The following is a 7939-nucleotide window of genomic DNA, read 5'->3' on the forward strand; positions in this document are numbered from 1 at the left end:
TTTTTACCTTCAGTTTAGTTTCAGATGGAAATCAAAAGGAAAACTAGTTGTGAGATGGAGGTTTTGTTCAAATTGGACAGAAAGCAAAACCACCATCATGTTTCCTGCTGTCTTGGTTGTTTGGCGTACTTTTTTTTCTTTCAGGAAGGGCGGGAGAGAGCGCATGACAAGGAGACCTTGTTAGCATGTATAGAGCACTACTGCCATCGTGAGGATGTAGTTTCAGATCATCCAGTGCAATTAACCATGGTTCACTCCTGTGAAGATTTTCACAGTGTAAGCCGGGCGCTGGTGGCTCTCGCCTGTAATCCTAGCTACTCAGGAGGCTGAGATCTGAGGATCGCGGTTCAAAGCCAGCCTGGGCAGGAGAGACTCCTATCTCCAATAAACCACCAGAAACCAGAAGTGGCGCTGTAGCTCAAGTGGTAGAACACTCACCTTGAGCTGAAGAGCTGAGGGACAGCGTTCAAGCCCAGAGTTCAAGCCCCACAACCGACAAAAAAAAAAAATTCACAGTGTAAAATGGCCCAGTCACATGAGAGGTTTAGCAGCCCCTGACTTCAAACTAATCTATTCTAGCTTTTCTAGGAGTTTTGAGTAAAGGCTCCATGCTAGACTGGCAGAGGATTTTGTCCAGATATAGGAGCTTGCTATTAGGGAGCCAGAAAAGGCCCCAGGTACCAGGAAGTTCAGGGGCAGGAAAACTGGTGTGGCCCCAATTGAGGAAACTGCTCAGAGCCCATTGCTGGGCCATAGCCAGTAGTCTCTAGTCTCTGTGCCTCAGACAAGCTGGTTTATCTGGACAATAAGATCTTTTCTCCTTGAGCTATCAACCTCATGAAATATGCAAATTCAAAGTGATATCTTGAAACCCCTTATGTGCTTGTTGGGGGGTATAGGGACATACCCAAACTCTCAATCCCATTGACTTGAGCAAGGAGGGCAAATGGAGAAGCCAAGATGTGATGAAATTAGGTTGAAAGGGAAAGAAAAAGTACATATTTGTTTCTAGAGAAAACATTTTGATGCCATGACCTGGATCTCCTACAGGGGTAAGGCCTGTTGTAGCCTGCTCTGTTGTCTAGAGGACTGACTTTGGATCTCTTGTCTGTTTCCACTTTAAACTCTATTTTGAATCTCCCTTCCTGGCTCCTATAGTTCAGAAATATTTAAACCTGCCTCCTAGATTTCCAAGCAAACTGGAACCTCCATTTCTTATAACCCAGTAAATGGAGAAAAACTGCTGCTCTTAAACTCAAAGCTTGGGCCTTAAACCTCTAAGACTTGCCACATCTCCACTTCTGGCTTTTGGGGGACTTAATTAGGGATAAGTGTCTCATGAACTTTCCTTCCCAGGCTGGCTTTAAATTGACCCTTAGATCTCAGCTTCCTGAGTAGCTAGAATTGTAGCTGGAAGCCACAGGTAGCTAGCTGTTTCTTTTTAAACCTGTCTGAAATTTGTTCTCAAAGCAGCAAAGTGTTAGTACAGTGATCCTGAAAAGTGAAACCAAGTGAGCAGCAGAACTATGTAACTGAAGACTGAGAATTTCATTTCAGTAGATGCAAAGCTCTTGGGTGGTGGTATTCAGCCTTAGTTTCGATTCTGAGAGAAAACTAAAGCAAAAAAAAAAAAAAGTAGCATTTTTGAGCTTGTTCCAAGAAAGTGAGCAAGACCATAGGCAGCCAGATTTCCGTTTCCTGGTTCCTGGTGCTTTGAGTATAGTTGGTGTTTTTTTCAGACAGTAGGGGCGGGAGTAGAGCACGCCAAGAGACAGCTTTTGGGAACATATGGAGCCATACCGCCACCATCAGGAAATAGATTCAACTCATCCAACACCATTTATCCCTATCTGAGTCAAAGGGAGTTGGAGTCAAAGCAAGGCCTCCTTTTGTACCTTAAAGGTATGAGAGAAATTGGACGTTTGAGAATCCTGGAGTAGATTTGTTGCTACCAAGAGATACACAAGCAGACTAGGGACAAGCTTGAGTTTCTCAATGTAGAGTCTTGGCCTATTAAGTATCTGAAGAAAGTTGTTGGACCTCTTTAAGTCTTAGCCAATAACAGGTGGAATTCAACAAAGTTTGTTGTGGGTCAAAGTCTACACAAAATTATGGACCCGAGTTCAAGTTTTACTAAGAGATGGGGATAACTAAAGAAAGAGCTGGTGATAATGAATCTTCCACTTCTTGGAGGTAGCAACAATGGAATAGTAGCTGAATTTTCCATTTTATTAAAAAAAAGTATGAAAACTAAGTTCATTTGCCATGCTGGGATTCAAATTGAGATGTTATATGCTGGGTAAAGGTTCTACCTTTGAGCTTGTTAGACCTCCAATCCTAACAGAAAGGAAAGAATTGAGTTTTGGTTTCTCAAATCTGACAAAAAGAGGACAGAGAGTAGTTTAATGTGACGTGTACTCACCCTCAAGGACTTCCATTTCCTTCGGTAAAGTTGACAGAAAGAAATCTATGCCCTCCCTTGTGAACTGAGATAGATCTTGGCCCTCAGAAAATTTGAGACCTACAGCATACCAAAAATTACATAACTTTTTATTGGAATAGATCTATATTTATTGGAATAGGGACTCAAAGCATCTTGGTGTTATGCCAAGGTCGCAGGACCCCCACCAAGAAGACCACGGAGAGTCAGACTCTACAGCTGTTTTATTTAAACGGGCTGCAGCTTGGGCCACATCCTACACTCCAAAACAGTGGAGCCCAGGAGGAGAGCCCCAAGCTAAGGGTTTGCAGGGCTTATAAAGGTACACAACCAGGTGGTTTAGCACCACATGTTGCTCTGCTCTGAAACAAGCAACAAATAGTCACTGCCTCAAATACTCTATCCTTTCATTGGCACAGTGCTACCTTGTGAAATACTGTTCATTTTGCCTTAAGTGACCCAAACAAAACCAACATGTAGAGATGAACCTGCGTTTTCTTTGCATTGATTTTCTCCGGCCCCACCTCTTCCCGTGCGCCATCATCGCCTGACCACTCTGGTCCCCTCCAGGCCCCTCACGCTTGACGCTTCTGCCCCAAGATGTCTCCAGCGCCACTTGGGCCTGTCTTAGAGCCTTAGAGGGCTGGAGGGGCCCAGCTTGGAGCCCCTTCGTGTCCTGCGTTTTCCCGCAGACATCAGCTTCCTCCAGCCGCCATGTCTAAATGGGGTGGAAGCTGTAATGGCGCCCGCGCTTTAGAAACTGTGTCCGCATGGTGGCAGCAGCGTACCGCAAATGCAGCAGGGCCGCCATCTTGAGTGCGCTCCTCCCGCCCTTTCTGTCTGAAAAAAAAATCCTCAAAACAAACACATTAGCAAATTTGATTAGTTTGGTGGGTCAGGGCTGCATTGTTTCATTTTTTGTTGTTCATTTTCCATCTGAAAGCAAAGTGAAGCGTTGATCCACCTTCCGAGCTCTTCCCTTTTTAGGAAGCAATTTTCCACTGGACTTTGTTCCCTTTAGTATGATTTACTTGATTCTGTGTTTCTCTAGTTGGCCATAGAATTAACTTGTCTCATTCTTGGGATACATTTGCTGGATGAAGGCAGAAATAGCAAGACTTTGTTTTAAGACTGAGTGAAGTCTGGGGGGAGGGGGGGAAAGTCACAAACTGAAATGCTCCTACCAAAACCTTTTACTTTGAATTTAGATTGGTAGTACTGCTCATTCAACCTAATGTCGCTAAGTAATCCAGGCAAGTACTCTACAGCTCTTTTGAGACCCTTTTTTAATTTGAGACAGTTTCTCCCTAAATGACCAGGCTGCCTTGGAAGGCACTATGTTGTCCAGACTGACTTAGAACTTGCAATCCTCCTGTCTACCCCATCAGGAGTTGTTGGAATTACAGGTTATTGTATCTTTGTTTTTCTCTTTTGGTATTTGAAACAAGTTTTCTCTTGTATTTTGAAACAAGAACTAGTAACTGAACAGCAAAACACCATCAAAACACTATACAATCAATACGCTTAATATTTCTCTCTATCTCACACAGTTGGCTAAAACGACACATGGAAACATACAGAATATTACTATTCTTTGCAAAAATAGAAACTATCCACTTTATGATGCTACTTCACATACACTAAAATGGGCATTTTCTTTATTCGATGTTAGTATTTTATTTGATGTTTTGTATTTTACTCTAGTGTACCTTTAATAAATTATAAACTAGGATGGGGATCCACTGTTTCCTGTGTGATGATTAAAACTAAATGTGGAATGCAGGTAATGCTTGCAAAGGAATACACTATATTCCACTGAACATTCCAATTAAAACATAATTTTATGTTATATCGCAAAAATAGTGTACCTCCATTTTTAAAAGAAGCTTAAAATTTTTTAATAGCTAATACCGTCTTTAAAGCCATCCTTCTGTCTCAGCCTCCTGAGTGGTAGGATTGCAAGAATGCTTCACTATACCCAGCTAAAAGTGCTTCTACTTTTATTTATTTATTTTTTTTAATTTTATTTTATTTTATTTGTGAACAAACTGTACAGAGGGGTTACAATTGCATGGGCAGGATAATGCGTACATTTCTTACCAAGCATTGCAGCCTCCTCCTTTGTTTACCCTTCCCATCCCTTCCCAGCCTCCCCCCCCCCCCCATCCCAATCCCTTCTCCCCCCCCCCCCCCCCCCCCCCCCTTCCCCCCCCCCACACACACCGAGCCTTGAGCTGAAGAGCTGAGGGACAGCGCCCAGGCCCAGAGTTCAGGCCCCACGACCGGACCCAAAAAAAAAAAACAACCCATTTATCCACTGAGGGGCATCTGGGTTGAGTCCATATCTTACCTAAATAAAGATAAACATGTAATAAACATGGTTGTGCTGGTAGCTTTAGTGTGGGCTGGTTTGTGGTCATTTGGGTCTTTGAGTGGTTGAACAAGTTTACTTTCCCACCAATACTGTAGTAGTGGTTCTCTTTTGGCCACATCCCAGCCAGCATCTGTTATTATTAGTTTTCTTGATAATGGCCATTCTAACTGGGGTGAAGTGGAATCTCAATGTTGTTTCGGTTTGCATTTCTTTTATGACAACCGGTATTTTACATTTGTTTGTGTGTTTTACTGGAACTTCTTATCTCTTTAGAGGAGTCTCTCTTTAAGTGTAATTTAGCCCACTTATTAATGGTGTTGTTGTTTCTTTGAGGCTTTGTTTTTGGGACAGTTTAATATTTTGAGCTTTAAATGTATTTTAGATTTGAGGCCCTTGTTTGATGTATAGCTAGTAAAGATCTCTCTCATTCTATGGGCTTTCTATTTATCTTGCTATGACCTTTGGTATGCAGAAACTTTCCTCAGTTTGATATAATCCTATTTATTCAGCCTTTCTTTAATTTGTCATGCCTAGATGTTCTAGTATTTGCCGTGTTTCTTCCTGTAATATTTTCAGGGTATCTTGTCATGCATTGAGGTCTTTGATTCATTTGGAATTAATTTTGATACAGGGTGATATATAAGGCTCTAGCTTCAGTTTTCTGCACATGTATAGCCAATTTTGGAAGTACCATTTCTTGAAGAGGCTTTCTTCCATCCTGTGGTTTTGGCTATCTAGATTAGGTGGTTATTGGACTGTGGATTCATTTCTGGTTCTTCAATTCTGTTCCATTGGTCCTCAGGCCCGTTCTTGTGCTAATACCAAGTTGTTTTTATTACTGTGGCTTTGTAATAGATTTTAAAGTTTGGTATTAATATTCTTCTAGCACTGTTCTTCCTGCTAAGGATTTTTTTGCCAGTCATGGTGCCTGAACTCTGGGCCTGGGCACTGTCCCTCAGCTCTTCAGCTCAAGGCTAGTGCTCTATCACTTGAGCCACAGCACCACTTCCAGCTTTTTCTGCTTATGTGGTGCTGGGGAATCGAACCCAGGGCCTCATGCATGCAAGGCAAGTACTCTACCACTGAGCCACCTTCCCAGCCCCAGGATTTTTTTTTTTTGGTATGTGGGGTCTTCTATTATTCCATACAAATTTTTGGATTGCTTCTTCTGTATCATTGGAAAATGTTGTTGGATTTTTGATGGGTATTGCATTGAATTTATAAGTAGCTTTGGGCAGTGTGACACAGACATCTTAAAAAGTGGTTATTCTCATGGGGGATGGCCTGCTCACACATTCTCTATTGGTAATTTATTAAAGGTACACTAGTGTAATATAAAATATCCAATATCAAATTAAATGTACCAAAATGGATAAATGACAGTGGTGTGAGGTGCTACTGAAGACTTGTGTAAAGTAACAATATCTACAGTTTCACCTAAAGGGAAATGTGTTAGTTTTATATGCAGAGGTATGTCAACACACAATTTTTTTTTTTGATGCTGGTCCTGGGGGTTGAACTCAGGACCTAGTGCTGTTGGCCTGAGCTTTTGTGCTCAACGGTGACATTCTACCATTTTGAGCTACAGCTCTACTCTGGATTTTGTTGGTGGTTAATTGGAGAGTCTCCAGACTTTGCTGCCCAGGCTGGCTGGGAACTGTGATTCTCAGATCTCAGCCTCCTAAGTAGTGAGGATTATGGGCGAGAGCCACTAATGCCTGGCCTTTTTTTTTTTTGCTTATGTATATTAGTCTATAATTCATTATACTCTGGCTTCAGTCTTCCAAATGCTGGGTTACAGGTGAGGGCCACTGTGCCATGCTATGAAGATAAAATTTTACCAAAATAATTTATTTAAAAATTGTATAGGGGCTGCGAAGGTGGCTCAGTGGTAGAGCGCTTGCCTTGCATGCATGAGGCCCTGGGTTCGATTCCTCAGCACCACATAAGCAAAAAAAAAAGCCGGAAGTGGTGCTGTGGCTCAAGTGGTAGAGCACTAGCCTTGAGCTGAAGAGCTGAGGGACAGCGCCCAGGCCCAGAGTTCAGGCCCCACAACCGGACCCCCTCCCCTCCAAAATTGTATAAAATAAAATATCCCTAATTCAGTGCAATATATGTGCAATATATATGACATAATTCAAATATGTATTATAAAATATATGGAATGCATTTATATTTCTATAGTAAAATCACCTTTTGTATATAAATTGTATAAAGTTATGTAAAATGAAGATATCAATCACAAAGTTTGTGTCAAGTTTTACTTCTTAAATTTTTTTATAAAAATGCTAAAAATCACCCAGAAATCAGATACAAAAATACCTTTTTAAAATACACTGTTGAATTTATATGCAAACATATTTGTAGTCTCTGTTTCTCTGTACTGAAGGAATTTAAATAAATAAGCCAAAGGTTAGTGGTATTTAAATACAAAGCTTGATAACAATTTTTGGTCAGTTTTTAAATCCTTGGCCCACTGCATGACTGAGTTCCCAGTGAGAAATAAAAGCCTGTTCCTATATACCCATTTATATTAAAGTAATTGGAAAGAATCATAAGGCTTTTCATGGTAAAGGAAAATGTGTTCAGTGTTAAGTGATGAAACTGAGAGGGAGTCACGTATGTGTTTCTATATAGAGCATTGTACATAGCAGTCAGTCTGGTGGTAGATTCTGCTCTTAAAGCACTACTAAAGCCTAGTTGCTATTGCATTCACAAGTCCTAGTGTCAAATCACAGTATAGAGTATCACTCCCAGAGAATTTGGGACTTGAACCGGGATGACAACTGAGTGTCCTAGGGCCTAGGTTTTCTCTTTCTAAGCCCTGAAGTGTAAATGCTTCCTTTTCTTTTTCTAGTCATGGATGCTGGAGGTTCACTTCCCATGAGTGACTACAAGACAGTGGGACATCGTGAGGAAACAGGAGAGAAAGCACATTGCATAAAGAAAAATTAGGTCATGTGAAATGTCAGATTTGAAAAGATGCTTGATAAGTAAGGGTGAGTCACTCTTAGATCTCATTTTATTCAATTTCTTTTTTTTTTTTTTTGGTCCGGTTGTGGGGCCTGAACTCTGGGCCTGGGCACTGTCCCTCAGCTCTTCAGCTCAAGGCTAGCGCTCTACCA

Source organism: Dipodomys ordii, unplaced genomic scaffold (genome assembly GCF_000151885.1).
Source record: "Dipodomys ordii isolate 6190 unplaced genomic scaffold, Dord_2.0 Scaffold38, whole genome shotgun sequence".
Taxonomy (NCBI): Eukaryota; Metazoa; Chordata; class Mammalia; order Rodentia; family Heteromyidae; genus Dipodomys; species Dipodomys ordii.